At 44.0% G+C, this 16,306-nt stretch overlaps 1 protein-coding gene across 1 annotated transcript in view; it reads left to right on the top strand.

The window, feature by feature from the left end:
* The first annotated feature begins 11,580 nt into the window (after positions 1–11,580).
* bmal1a (basic helix-loop-helix ARNT like 1a) overlaps positions 11,581–16,306 on the top strand; it is an 87,956-nt gene continuing 83,230 nt past the window's right edge. The window contains exon 1 of the mRNA XM_087996399.1: positions 11,581–11,709. The gene's annotated coding sequence lies outside the window, so the exon portion shown is untranslated. The remainder of the gene's footprint in view (positions 11,710–16,306) is intronic.

The raw sequence follows: 16,306 nt of genomic DNA, 5'->3' as shown, positions 1-16,306 counted from the left end.
ATTGGTGACTGCATCTTTAGCTATCAAGAGGTTAAGGTTTAGAATTCCCTGCTTCAACCTTTCATCCTTAATTGGTGTTCTCCTTAAGGACACATCTTGAAACTTACTTCTTAGGCCAAGCTAATCACCACTTGTCCTAATTTTTCATCATGTAGCACAGTAAGAATTTTTGTTTAATAGTATCTGTGAAATACCTAGAGATGTTATACTATTCTTAAGGTAGATGCTATGTGATACAAAAGCAAGTTATTGTTGTAATGCTGTGGAAAACTTCTTGGATTCGGAGTTCTTGTTACTTTAGATTAGATTAGATTACTTACAGTGTGGAAACAGGCCCTTCGGCCCAACAGGTCCACACCGACCCGCCGAAGCGCAACCCACCCATACCCCTACATTTACCCCTTTAACCTAACACTACGGGCAATTTAGCATGGCCAATTCACCTGACCCGCACATCTTTGGACTATGGGAGGAAACCGGAGCACCCGGAGGAAACCCACGCAGACACGGGGAGAATGTGCAAACTCCACACAGTCAGTCGCCTGAGTCGGGAATTGAACCCGGGTCTCTGGCGCTGTGAGGCAGCAGTGCTAACCACTGTGCCACCGTGCCGCCCACTTCTAATGCAATTGTTAATTTTTTAAAATTAGCAACGTGCACAATGTGGTTCAGTATCTAAAAAAAAAATTAACTTTTAGGATGAGGAAACCTTGTGTTGCAGAGGCAGCAATCCTGCCTCTAAGCCAGAGATTCCAGGTTCAAGTCCCATCCAGGAGCTGATGGCCTGGAAAGAGTAACTGTAAGGTCTGTATTCTTTTACTTTTCTGTATTTTTGATTGCAGACTAAAATGGATAAACTTACTTTTTTAAACCAAGTACTGGGAAAAGAATTGCCTATCTTTTAAAAGTGAGTTGCTGGAAGTCATTGTAAGTTGTTTTTACACTGTTGCTTTGCAAAAAGTGGATGAGGTAAATTAGCATGCCAGTGTGTTTGTGTGCGTAATAAGATTTGTCTGATAACAGATAGTTGATTCATTTATGCAATTGTGATCAACTGTAGGTGCCAAAGGTCATCAACCTGACAATGCTAATTAGTTCCTGGGCAGCAGAAGAGCTTGTAATGTATTGACAAAATAGACAGGGGATTTTCTCGATATCTCTCAGCAGCAAAGTAACTGGGCTGTTGCCTCTAACTGTGATCCTGACTGTGATCCTGAATAACTGATGCGTTTTCAGCAAAGAATGGAGAATCTAGAAGGAAGGACTTTGAAGAACAGTAGGTATCGGGAAGAGAAAGTAATATCTTATTGGAGTCTGCGAAGCAGGTCCATCAAACTGTATTTTCTTAAGTTTTGTCATTCTACCCATACCACCTACATTATTTTGTATCTGTATGTGCATGCAGGAATTTTAAAAGGGCTAAGAGTGTTAACTAGTAAATTTATATATTAATAGTTCATAGTTGATTCCCTACAGTAGAACTTATTTGTAATAAATAGTAGTTGTTGTTAAGTTAAGAAGCCTGGTTGGTGCTTTCTGTTAACCTGATTGCACCTGATAGGTAAACTGGGGACTCTGTGGGGCATCAATTGCCTAGAGGGCTGGCATAGATCACACTGGTGCCAACAGCATGGGGTACTGTCCCCTTTGCATATTTGTATAAAATCATTTTTTGTGGTGACCTCCAAGAGCAGTGGGGTTCAAGAATCAGTGCACTTTTTTGAATAGAATGTAACAGTGTTCATAACATGGTCATAAAATTCAGTGTCAACTTGTAAATCCTTCTACCCTATACTAATGGCAAGCAGTAGGAGTCGGGAAAATTCCCAGTCAGGCACGTGACACAATGAAATTGAGATCTTGGTGAAAGGTTCCGATCCGAAACAGCAAATCCCCTGCTCCTCAGATGCTGCTTAACCTACTGTGCTTTTTTCCAGCTCCACACTTTATCAACAATGAAATTGAGATCTCTACCATCATAATCCATAGCTCCAAACTACATAATGGAAAATTGCAGGTTGTCCTACCAACATTAACTCTGTGGGGCATCAATTGCCTGGAGGGCTGGTGTAGATCACACTGATGCCAACAGCATTGGGTACTATCCCTGTTCAAGTTGGATTGGGTTTAGGATGTGCCTTGTTGCCATGAATACAATGGAGCTCGTTGTCCTGTAGGTCAGGCCCGTCTTTGGGCAGAGAATTCAAGAAGATTTGTAGATGCAATGCTTTATTAGAATTTTTAAATTATTCCCCAGTGGGGCGAGGGCATCACTGGTTGGCCCATATTTATTGTCCATTCCTAGAATACAGAATAGAATATACTTACAAAACACACAGACAAGGTCGTTGCTTTTTTTGGAAATGATATATTTCACAGAATGCTGCCTCTTAGAATACAAATTTATTGTCATGTTTTACATGAAAAAATATAGGAAAAAGTTTTATAAGTCATCCCACCACGGACCTGCAATGACAGGAGTCATACATAATAATTTTAAAAAAAGTAAAATTAAGACAAAGCTGAAAATGTGTTGCTGGAAAAGCGCAGCAGGTCAGGCAGCCTCCAAGGAGCAGGAGAATCGATGTTTCGGGCATGAGCCCTTCTTCAGAAATGAGGAGAGTGTGCCAAGCAGGCTAAGATAAAAGGTAGGGAGGAGGAACTTGGGGGAGGGGCGTTGGAAATGTGATAGGTGGAAGGAGGTTAAGGTGAGGGTGATAGGCCGGAGTGGGGGTGGGGGCGGAGAGGTCAGGAAGAAGATTGCAGGTTAGGAAGGTGGTGCTGAGTTCGAGGGTTGGGACTGAGACAAGGGCGGGGGGAGGGGAAATGAGGAAACTGGAGAAATCGGAGTTCAGCCCTTGTGGTTGGAGGGTTCCTAGGCGGAAGATGAGGCGCTCATCCTCCAGCCGTCGTGTTGCTATGGTCTGGCGATGGAGGAGTCCAAGGATTGCATGTCCTTGGTGGAGTGGGAGGGAGAGTTGAAGTGTTCAGCCATGGGGCGGTTGGGTTGGTTGGTCCGGGTGTCCCAGAGGTGTTCTCTGAAACGTTCTGCAAGTAGGTGGCCAGTCTCCCCAATATAGAGGAGGCCACATCCGGTGCAGCGGACGCAGTAAATGATGTGTGTGGAGGTGCAGGTGAATTTGTTGCGGATATGGAAGGATCCCTTGGGGCCTTGGAGGAAAGTAAAGGGGGAGGTGTGGGCACAAGTTTTGCATTTCTTGCAGGGGAAGGTGCCGGGAGTGGAGGTTGGGTTGGTGGGGGGTGTGGACCTGACAAGGGAGTCACGGAGGGAGTGGTCTTTTCGCAACGCTGATAGGGGAAGAGAGGGAAATATATCCCTGGTGGTGGGGTCCGTTTGGAGGTGGTGGAAATGACGATGGATGATACGACGTATGTGGAGGTTGGTGGAGTGATAGGTGAGGACCAGTGGGGTTCTGTCCTGGTGGCGATTGGAGGGGCGGGAAGTGGAGATGCGGTGGAGAGCACCGTTGATCACGTCTGGGGGGAAATTGCGGTCTTTGAAGAAAATTAAGACAAAGGTAACCACAGTTCAGTTAACGACTCTTGGGCTTAGGAAAAGCCAATTAAGGAATGATGGAATACCTTGAGATGTAGGTGGGATGAGACCACCATTCTGGGACAAGACTGCCATTCCAGGACAAGACCACCACACCAGGCCACTGGGATACCTCATCGCCGAAGATAAAAGAGTACCTCCACATGGGGATGAGATCTCCAAGCTGAGACAAGACCATCACACTGGGAGACTGCCATGCTGGGCTGACGTTTCCACTTCTCCTTCTTCAGGCCCCGGGGCTAGCTGTGAACCTAGAGCCTCAGCCTAGCCTATGTGTGAGTCCCTGGGGGAGTCAGCCCAAGACCTGTTCCTCACTTGCTGGGAGACCCTCGGCTGGGGAGGTGCAATATCTGGTTTGTCATGGCATTGTTGCTGCTACTCCTACCAGAGGCCACCTCCTTCACTTGCCACTCCTGGGCTTAGAAAAAGGGAAAAGAATAAAATATTAAAAGAAATAAAAAGTGCAAGAGTAAAAAGAAGAAAAAAAAAGAGAAAGAAAACCGACAGGGACGAACGAGCCCCTGACTCACCTGATGAAGGAGCGATGCTCCGAAAGCTAGTGTGCTTTCAATTAAACCTGTTGGACTATAACCTGGTGTTGTGTGATTTTTAACTTTGTACACCAATGAGTTTGAATAGTAGTCACTATTGTAATGTAGGAAAAATGGTGCTCAGCAAATTCCCACAAATAGGAGTGAGAATGATCAGGTGATCTATCTTTTTGTGATGTTAATAGAGCTAAAGATTGGTGAGGATGCTAGGGAAAGCTATCCTGCTCTTCTTTGAAATAGTCTTAAAGAATTTTTGTATCCATCTGAACTGGCAAATGGGACATCAATCCAACAAGCTATTTGAAAGATCATACCTCCAACAGTGCAATGGGTTCCCAATACTGACTAATGTTTCACCTTGATCTGTACACTCAGGCCTTGGATCCCAAGTCTAATTGGATCTTTCTTTGGTTTTACCTGTTCATCATTTAGAAAGAATCTGTTTTACCATTTTAGGCCTAAAATGGATTACCTCAGTCCATAGGAACACAGGAAATAGGAGCTGAAGTCGGCGATTTGGCCCAATGAGCCTGCTCCACCATTCCATAAGATCATGGCCAATCATCCACCTCAATACCATTCCTTTACATCAGTACCACACTCCTTTATATCTTTCCTATTTAGAAAATATCTTTAATATCAAGAACATAGTGATTTGATGTCAAGACTTTAATTTTGGAGCTCAATGTTCCATTTTGGAGCTCTGTCCCAAATTTGTACAACTGCTTGCTCAGCAGCAGCTGTTTAAAGGCGTTGCCATTGATATACTATGCAATTGGAATTAGAATTCCTGCTGTGTGGAAACAATCCCTTCGGCCTAGCAAGTCCACAGCATCCCTCTGAGGAGTAACCCGCCCAGTCCCAATCCTCTATTACTTTACATTTCCCCCTGACTAATGCACCTAACCTACACATCCCTGAACACTGTGGGCAATTTAGCATGGCCAATTCACCTAACCTGCACATCTTTGGACTGTGGGCGGAAACTGGAACACCGGAAGGTAACCCACACAGACAAGGGGAGAATGTGCAAACTCCACACAGACAGATGCCCGAGGCTGGAATCAAACTTGGATCCCTGATGCTGTGAGGCAGCAGTGCGAATCACTGAGCCATCGTGTCACTCCCCTGTTACTTGCTAGTTGATCTCTTCTGGCTGTTGCTTTGATTCTATTAAGTACCAAGTATCTTCTAAAATTGTTTAACATTTCCAAATTTTTAGAAGTGGTGTGACAAAAAAGGTGCGAGGGGAAAAATTTAAAAGGGACTGTGGGGCAACTTTGTTGTCACAGAGGGTGGTGCATGTATGGAATGAGCTGCCAGAGGAAGTGGCAGAGGTGGGTGCAATTACAACATTCAAAAGATACTTGGAAAAATGCATGAATAGCAAAGGTTTAGAGAGATATGGGCCAAATTCAGGCAAAAGGGACTAGTTCAGTTTAGGCTCCCTGGTTGGCATGGATGAGTTAGATCGAAGGGTCTGTTTTTGTGCTGTATGACCCTCAGTACTGTAGGATGTCTTGCCATCTCACTGCTTCTACACAAACCAGTTGCTTCCAGATAAGATGCACTAGATATTCCCCTTAAAATGGCACTCAATTTGGAAAATGAACAGAGACTATGCAGAGAAAGATGCGCTTCCAGAAGAGGAAGGACCAGTATCTCTTTATAATGTGAAAACTTCCAAAGGAGAATCATGCTAGAGTCAAAATGTTAACTTTGTTTCTCTTAACATAGATGTTGCCAGACCTGCTGATTTTCCCCAGCACTTTGTTTTAGTTCAAATTTCCAAAATTGGCATTACAATAGCGCCTCGACATACGAACGACCCCGTTCATGAACAAATCAGTTTACAAACAGGATTGTATGTAAAACTTTGCTTCAACATACGTACGAAATTCAAGGTACGAATGAAGGGACAAACGCAAAAAGCCTGTGTGCGACCGTGTGGTTTCATTGTTCTGCGTTGCTACGCGCTTGTTGAACGCAAAAGCTCTCGGGCCCCATGTGATCTCATTCAGTTCGTCTTTGGCACGTGCGCTGTGAACAGCCGTCCAAGCATTCTTACGCTATTTGAACAATGGGAAAAATTGATTCAGTTCGCGAACCGGGTCCCGGAACGGATTGAGTTCGTAAATCGAGGCGCTACTGTATTTTGTTTTTGTGTGTCTGTAATGCTATGCTTTAATCTACACAGCTTACAATATCATTTACCTGGAAGCAAAATTCACTTGAAAATGCTCCATAATTCCAAAGGAACATAAGCTGCCTTTTCTGCCACCTCCAAAGGGATTTCACTACCAGACACATTTCCCTCCCTTGTCAACATTTCACAGGGATTGTTGTCTCCAGGACACTGGCCCACTCTCCCTCCACTGCCAGCACCATTTTATCCCCACTGCACCTTCCCATGCAATCCTTTCCAATGAAACAGCGATCTACCTGCGCCTCATACAATTGAGGCTCCTGTATTCGCCACTCATAATGGGCCTCCTCAACACTGGGGAGACAAAACAAAGCTTGGGTGACTACTTTGAGGAACAGCTCCACTCTGTCCATAAAAATGACACTGAGCTTCCAGTTACCTGCCACTTCCACACACCACAGTGTTCCTAAACCAACATTTCTGTCTCAGTTGCAATATTCTAGTGAAACTCAATGCAAGCTGGAGAAACGACACCAAATCATCCACATAGGTACCATACAGCTCAACTTTGAGTTTAACAACTTCAGAGAGTCGATGTTCATCACTCATTCCCAAACCCCGGGTTCTAATTGCTAATGTTATCCCTTAGTTTAGGAAGGGTAGCAGGGATAATCCAGGTAATTATAGACTTGTGAGCCTGCTGGAGAAGATACTGAGGGAAAGGATCTATTTACATTTGGAAGAAAATGATCTTATCAGTAATAGGCAACATGGTTTTGTGCAGGGAAGGTCATGTCTTACCAACTTAATAGAATTCTTTGAGGAAGTGACAAAGTTGATTGGTGGGGGAAGGACTGTAGATGTGATATACATGGACTTCAGTAAGGCATTTGATAAGGTTCACCATGATAGGTTGATGGAGAAAGTGAAGTCACATGGGGTTCAGGGGGTCCTAGCTGGATGGATAGAGAATTAGCTGAGCAGCAGGAGACAGAGAGTAGTGGTGGAAGGGAATTTTTCAAAATGGAGAACTGTGACCAGAGGTGTTCCATAGGGATCTGTGTTGGGACCACTGTTGTTTGTGATATACATAAATGATCTGGAGGAAGGTATAGGTGGTCTGATTAGCAAGTTTGCAAATGACATTAAGATTAGTGGAGTAGCAGAATAGTGAAGGGTACTGTCAGAGAATGCAGCAGAATATAGGTAGATTGGAGAGTTGAGAAGAGAAATGGCAGATGGAATTCAATCCAAGCAAATGCGAGGTGATGCATTTTGGAAGATCCAATTCTAGAGTGAACAATACGGTAAATGGGGAAACAAAGAGATCTGGGTGCTCAGGTCCATTATTGACCTACATTCCTACCTTCAGGGAACAGAGTGGTCAAGAAGACAGATAGCATGCTTTCCTTCATCGGACAGGGTATTGAGTACAAGAGTTGGCAGGTCATGTTACAGTTGTATATGACTTTGGTTCAGCTATGTTTGGAAACTACGTACAATTCTGGTCACCACATTGCCAAAAGGATGTGGATGCTTTGGAGAGGGTGCAGAGAAGGTTCACCAGGATGCTGCCTGGTATGGAGGGTGCTAGCTATGAAGACAGGTTGAATAGATTAAGATTATTTTCATTAGAAAGACAGAGCTTGAGGGGGATCTGATTGAGGTCTACAAAATCATGAGAGGTATAGACAGGGTGGATAGCAAGAAGAATTTGCCCAGAGTGGGGGATTCATTTACGACAGTCATGAGTTCAAGGTGTGAGGGGAAAAGTTTAAGGGAGATACATGTGGAAAGTTCTTTACGCAGAGGGTGGTAGGTGCCTGGAACGTGTTGCCAGTGGAGGTGGTAGAGGCAGGCATGATAGCATCACTTAAGATGTATCTAGACAGATACATGAATGGGCAGGGAGGAGAGGGATACAGATCCTTAGAAAATAGGTGACAGGTTTAGATAGAGGATCTGGATCAGCACAAGCTCAGAGGACTGAAGGTCCTGTTCCTGCGCTGTTATTTTCATTGTTCTTTGTTTTGTCTTGTATGAGGCGCTGCCAGTATAGCCAACACTTTCAGGAGGGCAAAACGGGGACATGAGATAGCTTTGGCAAATAGAATTAAGGAGAATTTAAAAGGGTTTTACAAAATATTAAGGACAAAAGGGTAACTATGGAGAGAATAGGGCCCCTCAAAGGTCAGCAAGGCGGTCTTTGTGTGGAGCCACAGAAAATGGAGGAGATACTAAATGAATATTTTGCATCAGTATTTACTGTGGAAAAGGATATGGAAGATATAGACTGTAGGGAAATAGATGGTAACATTTTACAAAATGTCCAGATTACAGAGGAGGAAGTGCTGGATATCTTGAAATGGTTAAAGGTGGATAAATCCCCAGGACCTGATCAGGTGTACCTGAGAACTCTGTGGGAAGTTAGAGAAGTGTTTGCTGGGCCTTTTGCTGAGATATTTGTATCATCGATAGTCACAGGTGAGGTGCCAGAAGACTGGAGGTTGGCGAATGTGGTGCCACTGTTTAAGAAGGGTGGTAAGCTCAAGCCAGGGAACTATAGGCCAGTGAGCCTGACCTCGGTGGTCGGCAAGTTGTTGGAGGGAATCCTGAGGGACAGGATGTACATGTATTTCGAAACTGAAAATGTGTTGCTGGAAAAGCACAGCAGGTCAGGCAGCATCCAAGGAACAGGAGAATGGACGTATCAGGCATAAGCTCTCTCCTGTTCCTTGGATGCTGCCTGACCTGCTGCGCTTTTCCAGCAACACATTTTCAGCTCTGATCTCCAGCATCTGCAGCCCTCACTTTCTCTCATGTATTTCGAAAGGCAAGGACTGATTAGGGATAGTCAACATGGCTTTGTGTGTGGGAAATCATGTCTCACAAACTTGATTGTGTTTTTTGAAGAAGTAACAAAGAAGATTGATGAGGGCAGAGCAGTAGATGTGATCTATGTGGACTTCAGTAAGGCGTTTGACAAGGTTGCCCATGGGAGACTGATTAGCAAAGTTATATCTTATGGAATACAGGGAGAACTAGCCATTTGGATACAGAACTGGCTCAAATGTGGAAGACAGAGGGTGGTGGTGGAGGGTTATTTTTCAGATTGGAGGCCTGTGATCAGTGGAGTGCCACAAGGATCGGTGCTGGGTGCTCCACTTTTTGTCATTTACATAAATGATTTGGATGCGAGCACAAGAGGTACAGTTAGTAAGTTTGCAGATGACACCAAAATTGGAGGTGTAATGGACAACGAAGAGGGTTACCTCAGATTACAATGGGATCTGGACCAGATGGGCCAATGGGCTGAGAAGTGGCAGCTGGAGTTTAATTCAGATAAATGCGAGGTGCTGCATTTTGGGAAAGCAAATCTTAGCAGGACTTATACACTTAATGGTAAAGTCCTAGGGAGTGTTGCTGAACAAAGAGACCTTGGAGTGCAGGTTCATAGCTCCTTGAAAGTGGAGTCGCAGGTAGATAGGATAGTGAAGAAGGCGTTTGGTATGCTTTCCTTTATTGGTCAGAGTATTGAGTACAAGAGTTGGGAGGTCATGTTGCGGCTGTACAGGATATTGGTTAGGCCACTTTGGAATATTGCGTGCAATTCTGGTCTCCTTCCTATTGAAAAGATGTTGTGAAATTTGAAAGGGTTCAGAAAAGATTTACAAGGATGTTGCCAGGGTTGGAGGATCCGAGCTACAGGGAGAGGCTGAACAGACTGGGGCTGTTTTCCCTGGAGCATCGGAGGGTGAGGGGTGACCTTATAGAGGTTTACAAAATTATGAGGGGCATGGATAGGATAAATAGACAAAGTCTTTTCCCTGGGGTCAGGGTGTCCAGAACTAGAGGGCATAGGTTTAGGGTGAGGGGGAAAGATATAAAAGAGACTGGGCATTGCCTCCACCCTTTTCAACTCAACCAACCTAACATCAGCATAAAATCACCTCTCTCCATCTGCTTTCGGATCTAACGAAGGGTACTGGGTTCAAAACATTAACTCTTTCTGTTTTTCAATCCACAGATTCTGCCAGACATACTGAGTTTCTCCAGCACATGCCATTTCAAATAAAGGTGTCACCTCTCAGTTTTGCAGCATGGGAAAACTTTCTGGCTCAATCCTGAGCCTAAAGATTATTCAATTGTAGCAGTTTTTTTTGGTTTGGATGTAGAATTAGAGGACAGCGCAGCTCAGGAGGCGGCCAATCGGTCCATCAAGTCTGTGCTAGTTGGGGGCGGTATGGTGGTTCAGTGGTTAGCACTGCTGCCTCACAGGGACCCGGGTTCAATTCCCACCTCAGGCAACTGTCTGTGTGGAGTTTGCACATTCTCCCCGTGTCTGCGTGGGTTTCCTCCGGATGCTCTGGTTTCCTCCTGCAGTCCAAAGGTGTGCAGGTCGGGTGAATTGGCCATGCTAAATTGTCCGTAGTGTTAGGTGGATTAGTTAGGGGTAAATATAGGGGGTGGGTTTCTCTTTGGAGGGTCGGTGTGGACTTGTTGAGCTGAAGGGCCTGTTTCCACACTGTAGGGAATTTAATCTAGTTCTTTCCAAGAGTTGATTCTGCAGGCTTGCTCACGCTTGTGCATTTTGTTTGCTCTTTGACTATTTATCCAACTCTCTTTTAGGAGCTGCTAATAAACTGGTGTTGCCCATAGTGTTAGGTGCATTAGTCAGAGGGGAATGGGTCTGGGTGGGTTACTCTTTGGAGGGTCAGTGTTGGGCCTGTATGTTTCCATACTGTAGTGAATCTAATCTAAAAACCTGTGTTCAGAGTCCCATCAACAAACTCTTTAACGTACCTGGGTGTGTCTTTTTTCCCAAACAGTAGATCTTGTTTTCCCTTTGACCCACTCTGACCTTGCTGCTCCAATCCACCTCTCTCTTTAATTCTCTGGATCCAGCCTGCAGCCCGTTGCTATGGCGACCACCGCCGCTGCATCGTCCCCAGCCGGTGATGAAAGGGAAGCTCGGATTGGTCGCCCGCGGACACACAAGCCGTCCGCGCGAGCCACGCTCCGGTTGGTTCATTGCGCGCGTTTTTAACCGCCCATCCAATCAACGGAAGCGGGTGTTTCTGATTGGCCCGAGGCCAGCGGATGACGGACGACGATTGGTCCAGTCCGCCGTCTCCCACCCCCGAAGGGGTGGTGGCGGAAAGGCGCTCCCCTATTGGCGCGGCTGCCGGTGCGGTGAGCCGAGTGGTTGAGCTGCACACCGAGGGGGCGGTGATTGACAGGAAGCGGGGGTGTGACTCCAGAGGATCCAGGTCAGTGGTTACGTCAGCGGCTGGAAGTAGGTCAGTGGAACCTTGCGACATTGTATCCGTGGCGGTGGCGGTCCAGGTTCAGGTTCAGTAGCGAGGTGTAGAAGCCGACGACAAGGCAGCACACCCGCAGGAGGGAATACCTTTTAGCTCTCCGCCCATTGCAAGGTGAGTGACCCACTGCCGCAGCTCAGGCTGCAGATATTTGCGGGGGTTGGGCTTTAATACTCTCTCTTCCCCCCCCCCCCCCCCCTCCACTCTCGATCTACAGGTTAATCCAGTTTGCACTCGCCTGGAACTGGAGCCAATGGATCCCCACTTCCTTCTCGCTGCATCCCCACTTGTTCCCCACGCATCTCCCCTACAATGTATTTTACACCTTTGCAGACATTGCTTTCAGTTCGAAAGAGGTTAGCATTCGTGCTTTTCCCTTCCTGTCATAACAAACGAACCGTTTTTCTCTCTATCTTTTTATCAGTAAACAACTTCCAACTTGCACTGCATCATTCAGAAGCTACTTCGTGCAATCAAGCAATTTGCAGTGGTGGAAATGCCCTTTTTATTTATGACGTTTGTGATTTTGTTTCCTGTGGTCTGATACTGTGTTTGTGTGCGTGTGTGTCTGATCTAGTAGTCATTGATGCAGGGTTTTGCCAACCGAAATCTCTGCTCTCCATTAATACTGACATCTTGTATTCTTCCAGTTCTCTTTGCCCTCACCATCCTGGCCTCCTGCTGAATAGGCCCTAAATTCCGGAAATCCTTCCTTAAAACCTCTTCGTCTGTCTTAGCACCTTTCAAGACATTTCTCAAAACCTGCACTTTCTGATGGAACATTGGGTCACCTTACTTAATAGTTCCTGACGTTTCACTTAATAATGCTCCTGTGATGTACCTTGAAACTTTTTACTCTATTAAAGTTCCTGCGTACATGCACATTGTTGCAGATCAATGAGGTGTTTTGGATTGGTGTGACATAAATAAAATGTGTATGCCAAAATTAAAACTAAACAAATAATGTTGAAATGCAAGTCCATCTGTTTTTTTAAAAAAAGGTAAAAGTTAGCATCTGGGGTATAGATTTTATTTCCTTTATTCTTTTCAAGGGACATGGGTATCCCAGGCAAGAACTGCTGCCCACCACCAACTGCCCTTGAACTGTGGCATGCTAGGCCTTTGGGAGGGCAGCTAAGAATCAGCCATATGTCTATAGGTCTGAAGTTGCATGTAGGCTATATCAAGTACATATAGCAGATTTCCTTCCCTAGTTAAAAGATAATTTCTTCTCTAAAGAGCCTTGGTTTTATTTTTGTTTTGTCAATTGGCAAAAGTTGGCGTGGTTGATATTACAGCGACCAGTTTTATATTGCAGATTTGTAAGCAAAGTTCAAATTCTATCAGTTGCCATAGATGCATTTGACCTTGTGTTCCTCAGAGCATTAACCTGAACCTCTGGATTACTAGTCTACTGGTATTACCACTATGTCACCATCTCTCTCTTAGAGTCGTAGAGATTTACAGCATGGAAACAGACCCTTCTGTCCAACCCATCTATGCCAACCCAATCTAGTCCCACCTGCTAGCACCCGGCCCATGTCCCTCCAAACCCTTCCTATTCACATACCCATCCAAACGCCTTTTAAATGTTGCAATTGTACCAGCCTCCACCACTTGCTCTGGCAGCTCATTCCATACATGTACCACCCTCTGTGTGGAAAAAGTTACCCCTTATGTCTCTTTTATATCTTTCCTCTCTCACCTTAAACCTATGCCCTCTAGTTCTGTGGTCTGTTATGTGGTAAATGTTGTACCTTACGTTGGATTCACTTCTGTAACCATGTTTTTCTGACCTCGTTGAATTTGACAAATGTTAACTGCTATAACTAGCTATGGAAAATGCCTTATTTTACATATTTGGTGGTCTTAAAGCTGTATCATGTTTGTATGTTTTTTTATTCCTAAAAAATTCCTAAACATCTGATTAGCATTTCATTTATTACATTTATAAACTTCAGCTGCTTTGACCCAATAACCTGGAATATTCCCCCTAAATATTTATTTAGTTCTATGCCTCTTCTTCCTCGTTTAACATGCTCTAAAACCTGTGTCTGATGAGGCTTTTGGCCTCCTGTCTTTGATAATCTATTGCATAGTTTAGTATGAAGCATTTTAGAATGTTTTGCCATGTTATTAAGTCTGATTCTCATATTTGGAGCTGATATTCTGAGATTGAGTTGTGCATTTCTGCCCATTTTGCATTGTGAACTGAAAATATATTATTATTTTTAATTTCTTTATGTAAAGTGTACCTTTGTTGCTAATGCCTACCTCAGCATGTATGTCAGGTCTGTGTATTTGCGTATGAAACACCTTTTGTAAACCCGATGTATCTCACTGCTGCACGGTTAAGGCTCAGTCAGGAGTGTTGTGATTTTTGTATGTATTAACTGAGTGGGATATTTCCTCTCATTTCTGTATTCTTGGTATTGTAATAGTATTCTCTGACTTTTTTTTTAGGGGAACATTTACCATGTTTGTTCTAATAGTGACTGAAGGAAAACTTCATTACATGTAAAATGCTTCCACACCATGCAAAACAAAACACTGGTCATTTTTAAGATTGAGGCCTTACTCGTAATCAGTTTAAAATTTGTCCATCAATTTTAATCAGTGGAGATCATTACAGCTAGTCCAACATATTTTGAAGAGGTTACTCTATGAAGATAAATTCTGCTTGCTCTCTACAATTTCCCTCCCGCTAGCCCCCAAACACCACTAGGCACTCAAACAAGTTCAAGGTAATTTTAGTGATGGCCATTAGAGGCTGCAGTCAGTCACAGCCACCTCCATAACCTAAGGGGTGTTTTAGTTTCTGGGATAAAATCCAAAAGTTGTAAATTATTCTGCGAAACAAATCTGTAAAGCTGTTTAAGAGTTATGACCTTAAAAGGTGCTGAAAATGTCCACAATCAAATATCCATAACAGCAATAAAAAAAGACTGCTGATATAGTGTTTTCATGGCTACTGAGCTCTTTACAGCTTGGTTTTAAAGTGTAGTTGCTGTATAATGTCGGCAAAATGACAACCTATTTGTGCACAGCAAACCTCCGCAAACCACAATATGATAATGAACAGGTAATCTGTTTTTGTGAAGTTTATTTGAGGATTACACATTGGCCAGGATCTTGGGGAGAAGAGTTTTGCTGATCTTCAAAATTGTTTGATGTTTACCCAGTTCACAGTTTAATATCCTGCCTGAAAAGGGACCATATTTTAGCTCTGTGCTGAAGTGTCAGCCTTGCTTTTTGTGCTGAAGCCCTAACCTGAACTTGGAATTTGGAAGCAAGGGGTACGACCCACAGAATCAGAGCTGACACTGATCTCTGGAGGGTGTCTGAAAAATAGGTGTCAACAGTGTAAAGTTTGAAAAATTACCAATGTTTCCATTTGTGGACGACCAGAGCTAAGGCCATATTTATAAGATAGTCACTAATAAATGCAATAAAGAACTTAAGAGAAACTTTTTTTTTAACCTAGAAGCATGCAGAATTCTCTACCCAAAAGAATATTTATTAGAATAAGAAAATTTTAAAAAATGATCAGGAGTGTATTATACAGCCCTTGAGCCTGCTATGCCATTCCAGATGATCCTAACATGATAACCATATGTGGGAAAAGGACATGCTGATATGGAGGAGGTTCTCATGGACCATAACACTAGCATGGACCGTTTGGGATTAATGGCCTTTTCCTGAGCTATAAATTCCAAAGCATTCCATGTAACTCTGGGGAATGCCATGGAAGGTCAGTTATTAACCCTGGTCCCATCCTATATCAACTCTACGACCACTTTCCCCATAACTGATTCTTCCATCAGTGCTTCCTCTGGCCACCTACCACACTGAATGCTGTAATTTCAGCTGTTTCACTTTTTTATACGTCAGTAGCCTGTGCATTTCACTTTACCATTCATAATTAAAAAACACAAATACAGGAGATCGGATTAGGCTATACAGCCTGTAAAGCCTACACTGTCATTAGTACAGTCATGGCTGATCTTGGACTTCAACTCCACCTTTCCACTCTTACCCCAGATCCCTGAATTCTGCATGATTTATCTTTTCTTTTTTCCCTTTTTTAATATTATCCAGAAGTGCTCTCACACCCGACTGAATTTAGCAGTGAGAACATTGTTCAATCACTGTGACTTTCTTTTGTGCGTTTTTATTCCTTTTGTTAAATACTAACCACCATTATAATCACCTGTGCAGTCAATAAATTTATTTCCAAGGAAAGTTCACATTGCACATAATGGGCTATCAAAAGTGAGGGGAAGGTAGGGAGAGGGGGAATGGGCTAATGTGCTTGTTTACAGCTCCCTGTTGTTGGCTGGACAGGTTGATAGGGTGGTTAAGAAGGCATACATGGTACTTGCCTGCCTTTATCAGTTGAGGTGTAGATTATAAGAGCTGGGAGGTAATGTTGGCGCTGTACAGAATTTTGTTTGAGCCGCAGCTGGAATAGTGTGTGCAGTCTGGTCACCATGCTGTTGGAAGGGTGTGATTTTACAGGAGGGGATGCAAAGAACATTTCCCAGGAAGTTGCCTCGGATGGAGCATTTCAGTAATGAAGAGAGGCTGGATAAGCTTGGACTGGTTTGTTTGGAGTGGGAGGAATGAGGGGGGGGTTTGTGGGGGACAGGTGCCTGACATAATGTCATGAGGGGCATGGACAAGGTGAAATTAACAAGAGGGCACAATTTTG

Source organism: Chiloscyllium plagiosum, unplaced genomic scaffold (assembly GCF_037043375.1).
Source record: "Chiloscyllium plagiosum isolate Xiang-an unplaced genomic scaffold, Cpla_swu_hap1 HiC_scaffold_18, whole genome shotgun sequence".
Lineage (NCBI taxonomy): Eukaryota > Metazoa > Chordata > Chondrichthyes > Orectolobiformes > Hemiscylliidae > Chiloscyllium > Chiloscyllium plagiosum.
Note: the sequence above shows the minus strand (reverse complement) of the source record. Positions and strands in the feature narration are given on the sequence as shown.